The following is a 16,751-nucleotide window of genomic DNA, read 5'->3' on the forward strand; positions in this document are numbered from 1 at the left end:
TACTTGGGAGGCTAAGGCAGGAGAATGGCATGAACCCAGGAGGTGGAGCTTGCAGTGAGCCAAGATCGTGGCACTGCACTCCAGTCTGGGCAACAGAGTGAGACTCCATCTGAAACCAAAAAAAAACAAAAACAAAAAAAAAAAAACAAAGAACAGACTGAGGTCTTTCCTACAATCCCACAAGATCACAGTACCTTTCTCCTTGGAGGCTCCCACAGGTATCCTTTGAAGCCAGATTGATTTCTGCAGGTTACAAATGGGAATTTGCAGGGGACATTTACAGTGGGGGGAAAATATTAATAATTTTCTCTGATCATAAACCAAGACTGGGAGAGGGGTAGCAGGAAAAGAATGTCGGCCTAGAGTTGAGTACTTTGGAGTTCAAATTCTGGCCATGTGACCTTGAGCAAGTCACCAAACCATTCTGAACCTCAGTTTCCTCATCCACAAGATAGGAATAATGATATGAACTCAGGACTGTGGTGAAAATCAAAATTAAAAGTGAGACTATAGGAGATTGTGTTTTGGAAGCTTTAGACACTCCCCAAGTGGATGCCCTCTCTGGGGATTGCCCTGACCCCATGCTCAGACTGTGTTGGTAGGGAGAAGACCTAGATCTGAGGAATGTAGGGTTAATAGTACAGGAGCTTCGGAACTTGTGGCTGCTTTGTTACCTAGAGGAAGGCACAAGGTCTGTGTGCCTGAGCTTCTAGTCTATAAAACAGAATTCATAAAACACAAAGTTAATAGATAAGGCAGTGTAGGGTTTAATTGGCCTTGTAGTACATTAAGAACCTCTTGAAATTAAAAAAAAAATGTTAAAGGCTATGAGATACCCACGGTCTCTTGACTACTGATGCTGAACCAACAGTACTGCTCCAACTCAAAACCAACGTTCTTGGCTCAAACCACTGCATGTCCAGAGCCAGAGGGTAAATAAATACACAAGACAATTGCAAGGGGATCATGAGGTGACCAAGGCTGGCTGTGAATTGGAGCCAAGTAAGTGAATTGGAAGTAGAGCACAGCCACATGAGGCAAACAAACTCTGCTCCAGGTGTGTGGATGGGCTCAGAGCTTCTCATGCCCGCTCTGGCTGGACTCGCTGGCTGGGCTCCAGCCACGTGAGCAGAAGCCTGGGATGCTTCAGCCTCATTGCACAATACGTTGTACTCATCCTGAACCAAATGCCGAAGCAGGAAGAGGTGTCTGTCCAGACTGCAAAGGAGGACAACTTTTCTTAGAAGCCCCCCAGGTCCATCGTGCCATGTCAAAACTCTCCACGTAGCCTTAAAAAGATCAATGCTGTTCAGTTTCCTTAGACTACGTTTGAAGTGAAGAATTCCCTTTCCTGGAGTTGTTATAGTGGAGTGCCAGTCCCGTACCTGAGTCCTGGCCTTGACATTTACTAAGTGGGTAACCTTGGGCAAGTTGTTAAACTCTCTGAGACTTCATTTCTTCATTTACAAAATGGGTATCATACCAAATTTCCTAATTTCTAAGATGACATTTTGCAACATTTCTGAAACCATACTGGGTCTTATGATTAAGGTGTATATTTAATTTGCCATTGCTTCTTTTATTCTTAGACTCTTGCAGGATCACTGATATTTTTAACAGCTGTATTAGCATTTCTTTATTAGCAGCTTTATTCACACACCATGCAATTCACCAATTTAAATTTTACAGTTCAGTGATTTTCAGTATATTCACAGAGTTGTACATTCATTACCACAATCAATTTTAGAACATCTTCCCCAAAAGAAAACCTCTACTGTCTAGTTATTGTATAACCCCAGTCTTTCTGTCTTTATAGTCAGGCCTTTTCTGGACATTTGCTACAAATGAAATCATATGATATGTGGTCCTTTGTGTCTGGCTTCCTTCATTTGGCATGTTTTCTAGGTTCATCCATGTTGTGACATGCGTCAATAATTAATTTCTTTTTATGTCTGAATTAATATTCCATCATATGACCATGCCATATTTTATTTATCTATTCATCAATTGATGTTTGTTTCTTTGTGTCTGTTTTATGAATAAAACTACTATGAACATTCACGTACAAGCTTTTGTCTGAACATCTTTTCATTTTTCTTGGATATGTAACTAGGAGTGAAATTGTTGGGTCATATGTTAACTTGGTGACAATGGTTAACTCTTTGAGAAACTACCAGACTTTTCCAAAGTGGCGGCACCATTTTATTTATTTATTTATTTATTTATTTATTTATTTATTTATTTATTTATCTGAAGTGGAGTCTTGCTCTTTCCTCCAGGATGGAGTACAGTGGTGCAATCTCAGCTCACTGGAACCTCCGCCTCCTGGGTTTAAGCCATTCTCCTGCCTCAGCCTCCTGAGTAGCTGGGACTACAGGTGCGTGCCACCACACCTGGCTAATTTTTGTGTTTTTAATAGAGATGGGGTTTCGTCATGTTGGTCAGGCTGGTCTTGAACTCCTGACTTCAGGTGATCCACCCTCCTCAGTCTCCCAAAGCGCTGAGATTACAGGCGTGAGCCACCGCGCCTCGCCAGCTGCACCATTTTACATTCCTGCCCGCAGTGTATGATAATTCCAATTTCTCTACATCTTTTCCAACACTTTTTATTGTCTGATTTTTTTTATTATAGCCATCCTGTGAATGTGAAGTATTATCTCATTGTAGTTTAATTTGCATTTCTCTGATGATAAATGATGGTAATATATTTTTGCCTGTTGGTCATTTGTATATCTTCTTTGGAGAAAGATCTCTTCAGAAATTTTGCCCATTTTTAAGTTGAATTGTCTTTTTATTACTTAGTTGTAAGAGTTTTTAAAATATATTTTAGACACAAGTGCCTTACTGATATATTATTTGTAAATATTTTCTCCCATTCTGTGTGTTGTCTTTACACTTTCTTGATGGTATCCTTTTAATCATGAATATTAATTTTGACAAAGCCCAAACAATCTCTTTTTCTGTTTGTTGCTGTGCTTTTGATATCATAATTAAGGAATTATTTTAAAATAAAAATCACAGTGGTTTGCCTTCTAAGATTAAAGTTTTATTTCTCACAGTTAGGTCTATGATCCATTTTGAGTTCATGTTTATATGTAATGTGAGGCAGGGGTCCAGATTCATTCTTTTGCATGTGGACTTCCAGTTGTCCCAGCACTATTTGTTGAAAAGAATACTCTTTCCCCATTGAATTTTCTAGGCACTCATCTTGAAAATCAATTGACCATACATGTGAGAGTTTATTTCTGGACCCCCAATTCCATTCCACTGATCTGTCTGTCCATCCTCATATAGACAGTACCACATGTTCTTGATCACTGCAGAATTGTAGTTAGCTCTAAAATCAGAGAATGTGAGTCCTCCAATGTCGTTCTTCTTTTTCAAGATTGTGTTGGCTGTTCTCAGTCCCTTACACTTCCCTAAGAATTTTAGTATCAGCTTGTCAATATCTGCAAAAAGACATCTGAGATTTTGATAGGGAATGTGTTCAATCTGTAGATCAGTTTAGGGAATACTGCTATCTGAGCAATATTAACTCTTCTAATCCATGAACATGGGATAGTCTTCTATTTATTTAGACCTTCAATTTCTTCCAACAATGATTCTTAGATTTTTAGTCTTTTGGATATAAGGTTTGCTTTTTTTTTTTTTTTTTTTTTTTTTTTTTTTTTTTGAGACAGAGTCTTACTCTGTCTCCCAGGCTGGAGTGCAGTGGTGCCATCTCGGCTCACGGCAACCTCTGCCTCCTGGGTTCAAGCAATCCTCCCACCTCAGCTTCCTGAGTAGCTGGGACTACAGGTGTGTGCCACCACGCCTTGCTAATTTTTGTATTTTTAGTAGAGACAGAGTTTTGCCACGTTGGCCAGGCTGGTCTCAAACTCCTGGCTTCAAGTGATCCACCCACCCCAGCCTCCCAAAGTGCTGGGATTACAGGAGTGAGCCACCACGCCTTGCTAATTTTTGTATTTTTAGTAGAGACAGAGTTTTGCCACGTTGGCCAGGCTGGTCTCGAACTCCTGGCCTCAAGTGATCCACCCACCTCAGCCTCCCAAAGTGCTGGGATTACAGGCGTGAGCCACCTTGCCCAACCTACTTCTTTCATTTATTTTTGAGTATTTTATTCCTTTTTACACTATTCAAATGGAATTGTTTTCTCAATTTTATTTTCATTGTTCAATGCTAGTATATGGAAATACAATTGATTTTTGTATATTGATTTCGTACTCTGAAACTTTGCTGAACTTGTTTGTTCTAATAAATTTTTAGTGGATTCCTTAGGATTATCTGTATACAAGGTCATTACATATGTTTCTTCTTTGTTTCCAATCTGGATACCTTTTATTTCTTTTTCTTACCTAATTGCCCTGGCTAGAACTCAAATACAATGTTGAATAGGAGTGGCAAAAGTGGACATCCCTCTCCTGTTCCTGGTCTTAAGGGGAAAGCAGTCTTTCACTATTACGTATGATGTTAGCTGTGGGGTTTTCATAGATATCTTTTAAAGGGTTGAGAAAGTTCCTTCCTATCCCTAGTTTTTTTTTTTAGCATTTTTATCATAAAAGGATGTTGAATTTTGTCAAATGCTTCTTCAGTAGAAATAACAGTGTAATTTCCTAACAATCTCTCCAGTGTTTTGCCTGGAGTAAAAAGTCTTGGGACCACTTCACTAATTTTAGCATCAGCCCCAAGCAAGGAACACCTAAGATCTGCCAAGTCACTGACTTTGGGACATCTAAGAGGAGAGGAGCACCCCTTTCCCACACACCTTTTACTCCAGCTGGCCTTCCACTTAGACCCCAGTTGAACTGTCCTATTCAAGGGCTGATTCCTATGACCATGGATAATCAAGTCCTGGGAGATCAAGAGTTGAATTTTCATGACAGTCAGATCAGATTCTTTCTTTGCCTTTTGGGGGATGGTTTTTTCTCATCTTGACCATAATTTTCCTCTAATTTCTACTCATGGGCATTTGAACTTGGGCATAAGACATACATACACTGAACTCAATTGTTTTGTAAGTTTTTCACAGGTTTTTATTTTGCCTAGGTAGTCAAGGAGTAATTTTTTTTTTTCTTTGAGACAGGGTCTCACTCTGTCTCCCTGGCTGGAGTGCAATGGCTCAATCTCAGCTCACTGCAACCTCCACCTACTGGGCTTAAGTGATCCTCCCCACTCAGCCTCCTAAGTAGCTAGGACCACAGGTGCACACCACCACACCTGGCAATATTTTTGTATTTTTTGTAGAAATGGGGTTTCACCCATCACTCTGAGCAAACTATCACAAGGACAGAAAACCAAACACCGCATGTTCTCACTCATAGGTGGGAATTGAACAATGGGAACACTTGGACACAGGAAGGGGAACATCACACACTGGGGCCTGTCGTGGAGTGGGGGGAGTGGGGAGGGATAGCATTAGGAGATATAACTAATGTAAATGATGAGTTAATGGGTGCAGCACACCAACATGGCACATGTATACATATGTAACAAAGCTGCATGTTGTGCACATGTACCCTAGAACTTAAAGTATAAAAAAAAAAAAAGAAGTGGGGTTTCATTATGTTGCCCAAGCTGGTCTCAAACTCCTGAGCTCACGTGATCTGCCTGCCTTGGCCCCCGATGTGCTGGGATTACAGGTGCGAGTCACCATGCCCAGCTGAATAAATTCTCTGAGGGCAGAGACCACACCTTTGAGCCTTTCACAGAACCAGGTAAACTATTTGTCACAAAGAACAGACTTGATAAAGACACTTTACAACTAATCTCAACCTTTTAGCAAAACTGTCACATGTGATGTGCTATCCGGCCTCTACACCACCACATTTCCTATGTTTGGAGGATGCTGAGCAGGAGAGAATGACACAAACACATTCATGAGAGAAGGAACTGAAACACAGAGCCCAGGGGCCACCCAGATCCCTGGTTTCAGCTGTCCCTGTATGGCTTTATGGCTTCCACAACACAACAGGAGGGTCTAAATGAGTAAATTGAACATGGTACTGAAAGAAAAGAAACACTGCCATCCCAATATTCTTTTAAAACTTCACGAGAAAGCCATATTCGCTAGCTTAATCAAAGAGACTTTGTCAGTATCTAATGTCACAACACAGATCATCCCACGCAATATTGTCTGTCACTCCCTAATGCAGCTTGAAGAGAGATATTGACAAAGTATGGCATGATGGCATTATTAGATGGCATGCATGCCCCCCGGGGCATGACAAATGCCACACTCAGCTCAGAGAAGCTTCACTGCCAGGAGTCTTCTTACCAGTGATAGTAACATGACAAAGCTTTCATGTTAGGACATCCTATCTCTCCTTCAACACCCTCCCCACTCCAAATTCTGATCTAGGGCATTGCTCGCTAACATAGAAACCAGAACTTTTCACTGAAGAAAAAAAAAAGCAATGATCCATTGTATTTGCGAAACCAGATCTATGTAAATCACTTAGCACAGTCCCTGGTACAAGGACGCTCAATACACATTCACTGTTGTTCAATTATTACTGCTCTTAATGGAGCACTCAGAGTATCCATCTGGGAATCTAAGTTCTCCAGCTGGACAGTGCTTTGGGCTGGGTTTCTTCGGGAAAGGTGAATGGGGATTTCCTGGTTTTGTTTCCAAGAAATAACCAGGACAGCTGTGGGCCATTTTGTACAAACTGTGCCCCCTGTGCGCACAGGTGGAATTAGTTGCTCATCAGAGTCAATAGGCATGTAGGTAGCTCAGGAACTCAAGCAAGGCAGGTGCCAATCAAGATTCATTTCTGAAAGGATTAGATGTCCCTAACTCATCCGGTGCTATTACAGGTGCTGGGAATACAAATGAACGCCAGCTAGGCTCTGCCTCTGAGCAGTCATCTACTTGCAGCGGAGGAGAAGGCAGGAGAGCAAACACCCTTATGTGCCATGTGGTGTGGACCACTGATGGAGGGACTGGCAGGAGAGCTTCCCAAATGGGCTGACGTTCAAATGGATCTACAAGAATTAATAATGCATCAGGCAGACAGAGAGAGAAACACTCTTAAAATCTGTTTCTTTATCTGTAATTTGAGAAATTAAAAACAAACAAACAAAAAACAGCTTTCTCACAGTACACAGAACAGCCTAATGGCCAAGCCTGTGGACTTTCAACAGGCCTGGGGCTGAGTCTTGCTCAACCACCAAGATCTTGGGAAAATAAAAATAAAAACCACAATAATAATAGCAACAAGCATTTAAGCCAACTTTTCTTTGTCTGCAAAAAAGGGACAAGAATAGCAGAAACTACTTAAAAAAGAAAACACATGTAAAGCATTTGACAGAATGCCGGGCACATATAACATACTCCTTACATGGGAAACTGTTGTTGCTATCACAGGGAGCTTGTGAGGATCAAATGAGACCTGAGGTGTGAGACTAATCTGTGAAACCAAATCTCTGGGGTTATTACTCCAGGCAGAGGGACTATCTCACGTAAAGGCAGGGAAGTTAAAGGAGTGATGATTGTTTCTTGAAGGGAGAGTCCTTGAGTGTGGTGGGAAGGAAAGGTGCACAATGAAAAGGGGGAGGTATTTGAATTGAATAATCAGACAATTGATTAGAGGCCATAGGTCTTGCTTCAATTATTCAGTTATATGACCAAACATATGGAACAAGAAAATCACGAGAGAAAGAAATCACTGGGATCATAATTTTGAGTTGAGATTTTTTTACATTTTTAAATAATGAAACAGTCACATAATTATAAATAATATTAATACAAACATATATAATAAATATTTGTTAAAATTTTAAGTAAAAATATTCATATATCCCCACTCCTAGATTTCACAGATGTCAACACTGCGGTATTTACTTGGGACCTTCAGGTATTTGTTGTTTTTGTTTTTAAGTAATAAAATGTTACAGACGCTGCTAAAGCTTCACATTTACCCATTTGTGTGTATCACTCTCCTAGATGTCTGCATACTTTACTACATACATGGGCGATTCCATAAACAAAATACAACCTTTTTCTGAGTGTTCTTAGAATTTTACATAAATAATACTATTCGGTATCATTTTATACCTTGCATATACTTCAGTTAACATGTTTTCAAGATGGATCCATGTTGTTAGACATAGATATTGTTAATTCATCTTAACTGCTCTATCCCCTTTGAGGTTTATACTGTGGCTCAGCAATTCTGCTTCTAGAAGTCTCCCCAGAGGAACCATCAGGTATGTACAGAAGGCAATATGCTTAAAGAAGCTCACTGCAGAACAGTTCACGATAGTGAAAAAAATGTGGAGAATCTGTTCTGGTCATCTTATTGCCAAGTAATAAACCTCCCAACCTTAGTGGCTTAAATCAACAATAATTGCTTATTCTGCTCATGAATCTTCAATTTGGGCAGAGCTAGGCAGGAACAGCTCATCTCAGTTCCATACGGCATTGGCTGGAGTGTCTGAAAAGCTGGAGGCCAGAATTGCCTGGGGACGCACTTGCTCCCATATCTGGGGATCGATGCTGGCTGTTGGCTAGGACCTAAGCTGGGACTGTGGCCAGAGCGCCTACTTCGTGGCTGCTGCATGTGGCTGCTTGGCTTCCTCACAGCATGGCGGCTGGGTTCCAGGAGCAAGTGTCCCAAGACAGCAAGGCAGATGCACATGGCATTTTTATGATCTCATCATCACTTCTGCCACAATCAACTGATCACAAAAGTTCACTGAGGTTCAAGGGGAGAGGATATAGAGAAGTCAGCCCAGACCCACCCAGGTTCAACGGATGTCACAGTTACACTTTAAGAAGAGCATACGGAATGTGATGTATTGTGGTGGCCACTCTTGGAAAATACAATCTGCCACACAACCTAACCGTTCACGCTATGGGACAGACACATAAATACACAAAATTTTGGTGTCTTTGCTTTTGCTGTTTTAAAAGCTGTAAAAAGATGGGCATCTTTTCTCAAAACATAAGCATATTTCCATGCGGAATAAAAAGAATGAAGTGTTTAGGAGGTGATAACAGGGACTTTATACTGGTCTCTATATATCTTTGTATGATGAAATGTTATTACTTCTAGGCACAGAGAACATCTTCCTCCCTTAGAGTACTCTCAGGAACAGGCACAAAAGAGAGTTACTTTTTAAGTTCCTTTTTTCTTTCTGTTGAACAGTATGAAGAAAATCTCCTAGTTCTACACATTGAGGACTATGATAGAACAGTTGCAAAAACGGTGTCTCCTTGAGGGTGCATCTTTGTTCTCTCTGCACTCCAGAAAACCCGGAGAGAGGCTCTGGGTGTCTTGTCTTCATCAGCAGCATAGCGGCTAGAGGGGCCTCTGGAGCCTGGATGGTTGGGTGTGACTCCTGGCTTTGCCACTGGCTCTCTGTGCTTACTTAACTTCCCTGTGTTTCAATTTCCTTATATAGACAACGAGTCTAATGTTACCACATGCAATATTTTTGTAAACACTAAATTTGTTCATCTTGAATTCTGCTTAGACTTGATGAGTGCTTTAAAAGTCATCCGCTGTTATTAGTAATTACAAGAGAGCTGATTCAGAAAGTTGGAAGTAACTTGCACCAGATTAAGTGGATTTAATCATGAACACTATCCCCATGGGCAATCCCAGAATCCTCCCAGCCCGCAGGATAATTAAAGTCAGGCTCTCGATGGAAACCTCTCCTGCCTGTCTTCCTCCGTGTGAGAGAGTTGAAATTGTCAAGATGGGAGGCTGCAGGAAGGGGACGTGCGTCACAGACAGGCGGCAGGAACCCTCCTGCGTTCCTATTTTACAGACAGGGATGCAGCCTGGAGCTCCTGCCTGGGCGTGGCGGCCACAGGGCGCAGTGGGAAGTCCCATGCTCTGGTTAGATGTGAGTTCTCTTCCCAAATCCCCAGCCTTCCCCGACTCCGCTCAATAAAAGCTCCTCGGCCTGGCACGGTGGCTCACGCCTGTAATCCCAACACTTTGAAAGGCCAGGTGGGTCACGGGGTCAGGGGTTCAAGACCAGCCTTCCCAAGATGGTGAAACCCCGTCTCTACTAAAAATACAAAAATTAGCCGGGCCTGGTGGTGCGCGCCTGTAATCCCAGCTACTCGGGAGGCTGAAGCGGAAGAATCGCTTGAACCTGGGAGGCGGGGGTTGCAGTGAGCCGAGATCGCGCCACTGCACTCCAGCCTCGGCGACAGAATAAGACTCCATCTAAAAAAATAAAAATAAATAAATAAATAAGCTCGTCTCGGAGAAGGCTGGGGGTGGAGAAGCAACAGAGACCCGAAGGCTGTGTCTCATCCAACGGCGATGGGCTTGAGAGATAGACTTGGGTTCCCGTCTGTTACTTATTAATCGGTGACCTTGGCAAATTACTTAGTCTCTTCTGCCTCATTTTACTCCTCTCTAAATTGTCAAATGCTCATAAGGTTCTTTTCCGAGGGGGTCAGCGCAGTGCCTGACCCAGGGTGAGCCTCAGCGAGCAAGAGCCCGCGATGGGGTTGGCGGAGAGGCGCGTCCTCGAAGTAACAGGGATGCTGAGAGGTGGCTGAATTCTTCCTTCTTTCAGCGCCCCTGACCTCCCGGCACGGCGCTGGGGAACTCACGGGTCTGGAGCGTGTCCGTGCTGGGCCCCCGGAGGTGATTTCTGGAATCGCGACCCGGGGACCCGAGGCCACTCTGGGACCTGCGAGGCAGTTGTTGCCCAAAGGCAAGGCCTGGGTACAGGAGCTCGGGAAGCTCTCTGCTGCCCGTCTCCTTTATCCACGTTCGTCTGGGCATCCTCCTCGGGCGCTGCCCATTATTCCTCCCGCACCTGCCGGATCCAAGAGTAGACGCAGAACCCGGACCTCGGAATGGGACGATGCGACTGGCGGGGAAGGCCTGGCCCGGCCGAGGTGTCCTCGGCCCCGCCCTCCACCGAGGGCAGGGAGGCACTGCCTCCGCTCCCTCCACTCGTAACTGGTGACGCTGGCAGCCCCGCCGGGGGGCGGGGGGAGTGCAAGAAAATCCTGAGGTGTGTCGGGGGACCTGGACCAGATGCCCTCCTGCACCGCCCTGGCTCTGGGGAAGTCGCTCTCCGGCTCCGAGGCGCGGGACCCGCCAGCGGGCAGAGGCGCGGCGCTTTGATGTCGCGCGGCCACACGGTGGCGCTGCCGCACCGCCCGCTGGCGGAGACTGGGGGCCAGGGGTGCCCGGGGTGGGGTGGAGCCGGGACGCGCGCACTCCCCAGCCACGCCCGGGGCTCATCCTGGAACCCGGGCGCCCGCAGGGTCGCGAGGCCAAGTGTAGGTCATTCCCCTCCCCGCGGGACCCGTGCCTGGTGGACGCATCGCCGACGCGGACCCTGAACGCTCACATGAGATCCTTAGGGAAACTGAGGCCGAAGAATTGGGAATCTGCATTTAGTCCACTCTCCTGTCCGTAAGAAGAAAGGGGCGCGACTAAGGGGAAGGGAAGGAGCCGCAGGGATTCATTCCCAGCCGGTCCCAGTAGCCGCCACAACACCCGGCAGGTCCGAGTTAATCCGTTCTGCAAGATAGGAAATGAGGGTCGGTATTGGCGGAGGCCACACTGTTGAGAGGCGGTGTTCAACCTAAGGGCTGTGTGTCCCAGCTCTGAAAACTCGGTCACAGCCTCTATCTTCGTGGCATTCACAGTCCTTACCGGTTTTTGACAGTGACCTACAGTGAGATGTCTGTTTACATCCCTGTCCGCGCGCGCACGCACACACACACACACACACACACCTATATAGAACTGAAAACGACACTTAACCTTAATTAGTGTGATGCACTCTGTTTTCTTTTTTGATTCTGTACTGTGTCTTTTCTACCTTTCAGTGCTGGGTGCTAAAATAATCTCACTACTCACTAGTGGGTCCCTAGTCAGTTTGACAAACAGCTTCACAGGTGCTGGCTGGGCTCTTCTAGCCATGGAAGTCAACGGAAAGTTGTCCATGTAAGAGGACACAGTCAAGACCAGATAAAGATGGGGAAGATGGTGATTCCCCACGGATAGCCTGGGCATGTGCTGAAGAGCAGATTCTGACTCAGTGGGCCTGACGCTGGCATTTCTAACAAGCTCCTGGTGATGCCGACCACTCCATGCTGAGAGTGACCAAGTCCCCATTACGTGTGTTATCATGAAAGCAATTCTGAGACCAAAAATTCTGTCATACGTACAATAGCTATTAATAAGCAGACACAAAAACTAGATTCAGCCTGTTCTTGTAGTTCTGAGGCAGAGTGCTCCAAATCTACTCCTCCCCTCCACCACCACCACCACCACCCTAACCCCCGCTCTTTCATGTCATGGTGATAGAATCTAAGGCGGATGCTGTTGAGCCACCTTCTTCCTCCCAGGGTGGATCTCTAGTGAAGTTTGAGTCAATGGGATGTGAACAGAAGGGATATATGCAAATCCCAGGTGATCTTCTGGGAGACAGCCTAGCTTACTCGACTTAAAAGACAACTTAAAACTTGTACTTCAACTTAAAATGTAAGCTCCTGAGTTTCGTGAGTGCTCCTGAGTTTCCTTCTTTTCTCTTCCAGCAAGTAGGAAAATGCTCATAATTCAGCTCTGACCCTGCAGACAAGGGCAACAACCCTGCAGACAAGAGGTCACAATTCAGCTCTGACCCTGCAGACTAGGGCAACAAGCTGGAAGGAACCTGGATCCCTGAATCATTGCATGGAGCAGAGCTGCTCCATCAACCAGGATCTCTCACCTAGAGATGCTTATTTAAGAGAGAAACAAACCGTCTTCTTTAAACTTCTGTATTATACAGTACTCGGCTGGGGGACTTGTGCTTTTGTTACAGCAGCATATTCTCATTTAGGTTCATCTGAAGCAAATGCAACAATATTCTGATAGCAGAATCAACTAACGGGTATCTGATCAGGTAACAGAATCCTCTGTTGAGTGTGTTGTGGGGAGGATCCCGGGGGAAGAGGAGAGAATAGGACCACAGTTGTAAACCTAGGGCACTAGATTCCCGTGCTACTTTCTTGCAAGCATGGAGATATCCCTGTGTGTATCTTTCTAGCCACTACCCATTAGCACCACCCATTTCACCATCAACAACAACAAAAAAATCTTTTTCATAGTTCTTAATGAACAAACCCTCTGGGGAAGTCTTGGAAAGCAATGTTTGAAGCCTGGGTCTTCCTATGTTTACTAATTGCTCCACCTTCCTGCCCTGTGTATCACTTAAAGTTAACTTACACACACATATACCACCTATATCTATACTGTTTAAAAGTAAATGTAGACAATATTTTACCTTGTATTTTCCCAGAGTATTATTATAGCCTAAGTGGCTATTGACCTCCGAGCTCATTATTTCCTTTATTACTTTAAAGGAATTTGGCTTGAGCCCCATTGAACATGGGATAGAAACCCTGCTCCATCTCCAAAAGTCCTCAGTGGTGGGACCTTCCTTGATTCTTATCACCCCAGACCCCCATTTCTTACTTCTCCTGACTTCTCTGGCTCCACTTTGCATCTCATGCTTCATGATTGTTCCCTCTTTCTGACCCATATCAACACAGAAGGGAAGGTACATCTGGTGAGGATTGGTGGGCAGTGGACTGGGAGTGGGGTTACACTGCAGTGCGGTGCCGCTGATCATTTTTAAATTTCACAGTGGACGTCCGTATCTTCAGAGCCCTTCAGCCTTCCTCACTTCAGGCTATTTATTAGTTATGTGCCTGCACCTTAGCTGGCCTCTGTCTCTTTAGGCTCGTGTGTCTTGTGGTTCTCTCCCTTCACCATCCCACCTGCTCTCTGCTCCCTGGCCCCTCATCCAGACAAAAAGTCATGTGCACAAAATTGAATTGCAAACCAATTTGTAAAAAAAAATTCTGTCATCCACTGCCCTGCTCCCTCATTCTGTGCTTTATTCCAGAGCCCGTCTTTTCATAGCACCTGTGCTGTCAGAGAATTCTGCTTAACACCAACAAACACCCAAACACACAAATACAAACAGAAAGTCTCTTCCTGCCTAGCTAGATCACACCTAACTTCTTTCCCCTCCCCAACTACATGCAAGGCTGATTCAGGGATCCCTTTACTTAAATCTCTGCAACAGCTCTTCGCTGGCTTCTGTGCATCACCATTGCCACGGTGACCGCCAGGCCGTTGGTGACCTGGCCATGCTCCCTCCCTTCCAGCCTCATATCTGACTGTGTACCCACACACCTCCTGTGCCACTCATCCCAGTCACGTCACACTCTCCAAACGGGCCCAGCTCAGCTTTCTCAGCTTCATTCCTTTGCACATTTACTCTCCTTGCTGTGTTCACCTGGAGTGTCTCTCCCTGAACTCTGTCCAGCAGCTGTTGTCTCAACCACTGCTGGGACGCCCTCCTTGACTTCTCAGGCTGGGTGAAGGACTCCTCTAACCCCTCTGCCTATCTATCCTGGCACATAAAACTGATTTCAGGAATTTTAGCTTTCCTTGTCTCTCCCCTCCAACAGATGGAACGCTTTAGGGGCAGGACTACACACCCTGCTGTTATTTATCCTATAGATGAGCGCATAGGAGGCAAGCCTTCAGTGCATGCTTATTAACTGAATGTGAGAGTGTATAAGACCTGTCGCTGACTGAATGTACAAGACCTGTCGAGGTAAAAATCAGACTGGAGGACAGTCTGGAAGGGGTGAAGCAAAGGAAGGGGGGGTGCCTGGGAGGCAACTTTAGGGCTGTCAGGGTAGAGGGAAGTCTGGGCAGCAGGTTCATAATCAATCAAGACACTCATTGGCTCCAAGCCTTTAGTTTTCTTCCCACCAGTGGGCCAGACCGCTGTCCTCTTCTTGCTCTCTCTCTGGGACAGGTCTCTGCATCTCCTTCCCATTTTGCCTCCCAGTGGCTCTGCCTGCCTTCCCTGGGACGGGCAGAACAGCAGCATGAGCACTGAGGTAGGTTTGTCCTAAGCCTCCATTTCTGGGAAGGGGCCACTAACATCTCTGATGACCATGGAGGGGGTTCTTCTTAGCAGAGGGGAAAGGCAATCCTTGATTCTGAATGTCTGTTGAGAGACATTACTTTCCCGACCCTCTTCCAAACACACCTACCCCAAGAAGAGTATGTGCTCTCTGGACGGAGGGGCTATATCAGCGAGGATGGGCTCGGTCACATCTCAGGAATGAGATACTGTAAAGCAACAATGATGTGTTGTTCCTGACTCCCAAGACGTCCATTTTGCATGGGCAGAAAGGCTCTAATCATTGCAGTTACTTCAAGAACTGGCTTGAACCGCCTCAAGCCGGTTCTTTCTTTTCTTTTCTTTTCTTTTCTTTTCTTTTTTTTTTGTTGTTGTTTTTGTTTGTTTGTTTTTATTATTATTATTGAGACCGAGTCTCTGTCTGTCGCCCAGGCTGGAGTGCAGTGGCGCAGTCTCAGCTCACTGCAACTTCTGCCTCCTGGGTTCGAGCGATTCTCCTGCCTCAGCCTGCTGGGTAGCAGGGACTACAGGCGCCTGCCGTCACGCCACCTGGCTAATTTTTGTATTTTATTTTATTTTTATTTTTATTATTATTAATTTTGAGATGGAGTCTCGCTCTGTTGCCCAGGCTGGAGTGCAGTGGCGCAATCTCTGCTTACTGCAAGCTCCGCCTCCTGGGTTCACGCCATTCTCCTGCCTCAGCCTCAGGAGTAGCTGGGACTGCAGGCACCCGCCACCATGCCCGGCTAATTTTTTTTTTTTTTTTGTATTTTTAGTAGAGACAGGGTTTCACCATGTTGCCCAGGCCGGCCTTGAATTCCTGACCTCAAGTGATCTGCCCTCTGCCCGTCTTGGCCTCCCAAAGTGCTGGGATTACAGGAGTGACCCACCAAGCCCAGCCAGCCAGTTTTTGAAAGAGCCTTGGATGCTCCCACACTGACAGTTAAATGCTGTGGCCCGGAAGGACTCACTTCACTTCTACTCTATCATTGGTCAGAACCAGTCACATGCCCCACCCATCACGTGCGGACCAGGAAGTGCAACCCTACCACAAGGTGGGGGACTAGAAATCCTCGGGACACAGCACTGATGACTACAGTAGGGGGTGAGGAAAGGAAAGTCTAAAAGACAAAAAGGGGAAATGGAGGCTTTTAGACATTAGGAGAATCTGGTAGCCCTTGAGGCACAATGGCTTGGACTTTTGGCTGGCCTTAGAGCAACACAAATGCTGGCCTGTGTCAGGCTTAGAGTATGGAGGAGGGTGGATGCTCACTGGGCCCCCAGAATGCATTTCCTCTTCCCCAGTGACTTGCTTCTGGCCCTGCCCAAACCCAAGCCAGACTTTCAGGACCTCATTGTTTCCTAGAATGTATCTCTAGTAAATACAACTGGCATTGACCTCCCTTCCATTTCAGCATATTTAACATGATGTTCTCCGATCATTTTGTGTTGATACAGCCTCTTCTTCCTGATGGCAAGTCCTTAAGTTCAGAGTCAATCTCAAGGCTTTCTCTGTATTCCCCAACGCATGGGGCTGGGCATTCACCCAACATGTACTGGGTCCTTATGCACTCCACCCTGGGAAGATAAAAACCAACACACACAAAAATTAACGCAAAAGGAAGGTTTAAGGATGGGAAAGATGTGATGCCTACTTCAGCCTATCAAGGTGCCCAATAAATGCTTAAATTGAGTCAAATCATCCTTGGATACACAAAACCACATTGTCAATTTCTTGTATGACAACGTCATCATCTCTGTTTGAGTGAAGGCTTCACAGAGGTGAATCTGTCCATTGTCCTGTATCTCTGCACTGGCCAATAGAGAGGCTTCTA

The 16,751-nt window shown here is 45.3% G+C and overlaps 1 long non-coding RNA gene across 1 annotated transcript in view; it reads right to left on the minus strand.

The window, feature by feature from the left end:
- The window catches only part of LOC129526587 (uncharacterized), a 30,634-nt gene extending 14,823 nt beyond the window's left edge, over positions 1–15,811 (minus strand). The window contains exons 1-2 of the long non-coding RNA XR_008671255.2: positions 15,742–15,811; positions 15,047–15,125 (exon numbers count right to left, since the gene is read on the minus strand). This is a non-coding gene — a long non-coding RNA (uncharacterized lncRNA). The remainder of the gene's footprint in view (positions 1–15,046; positions 15,126–15,741) is intronic.
- Positions 15,812–16,751: the final 940 nt, after the last annotated feature.

Source organism: Gorilla gorilla, chromosome 15 (assembly GCF_029281585.2).
Source record: "Gorilla gorilla gorilla isolate KB3781 chromosome 15, NHGRI_mGorGor1-v2.1_pri, whole genome shotgun sequence".
Lineage (NCBI taxonomy): Eukaryota > Metazoa > Chordata > Mammalia > Primates > Hominidae > Gorilla > Gorilla gorilla.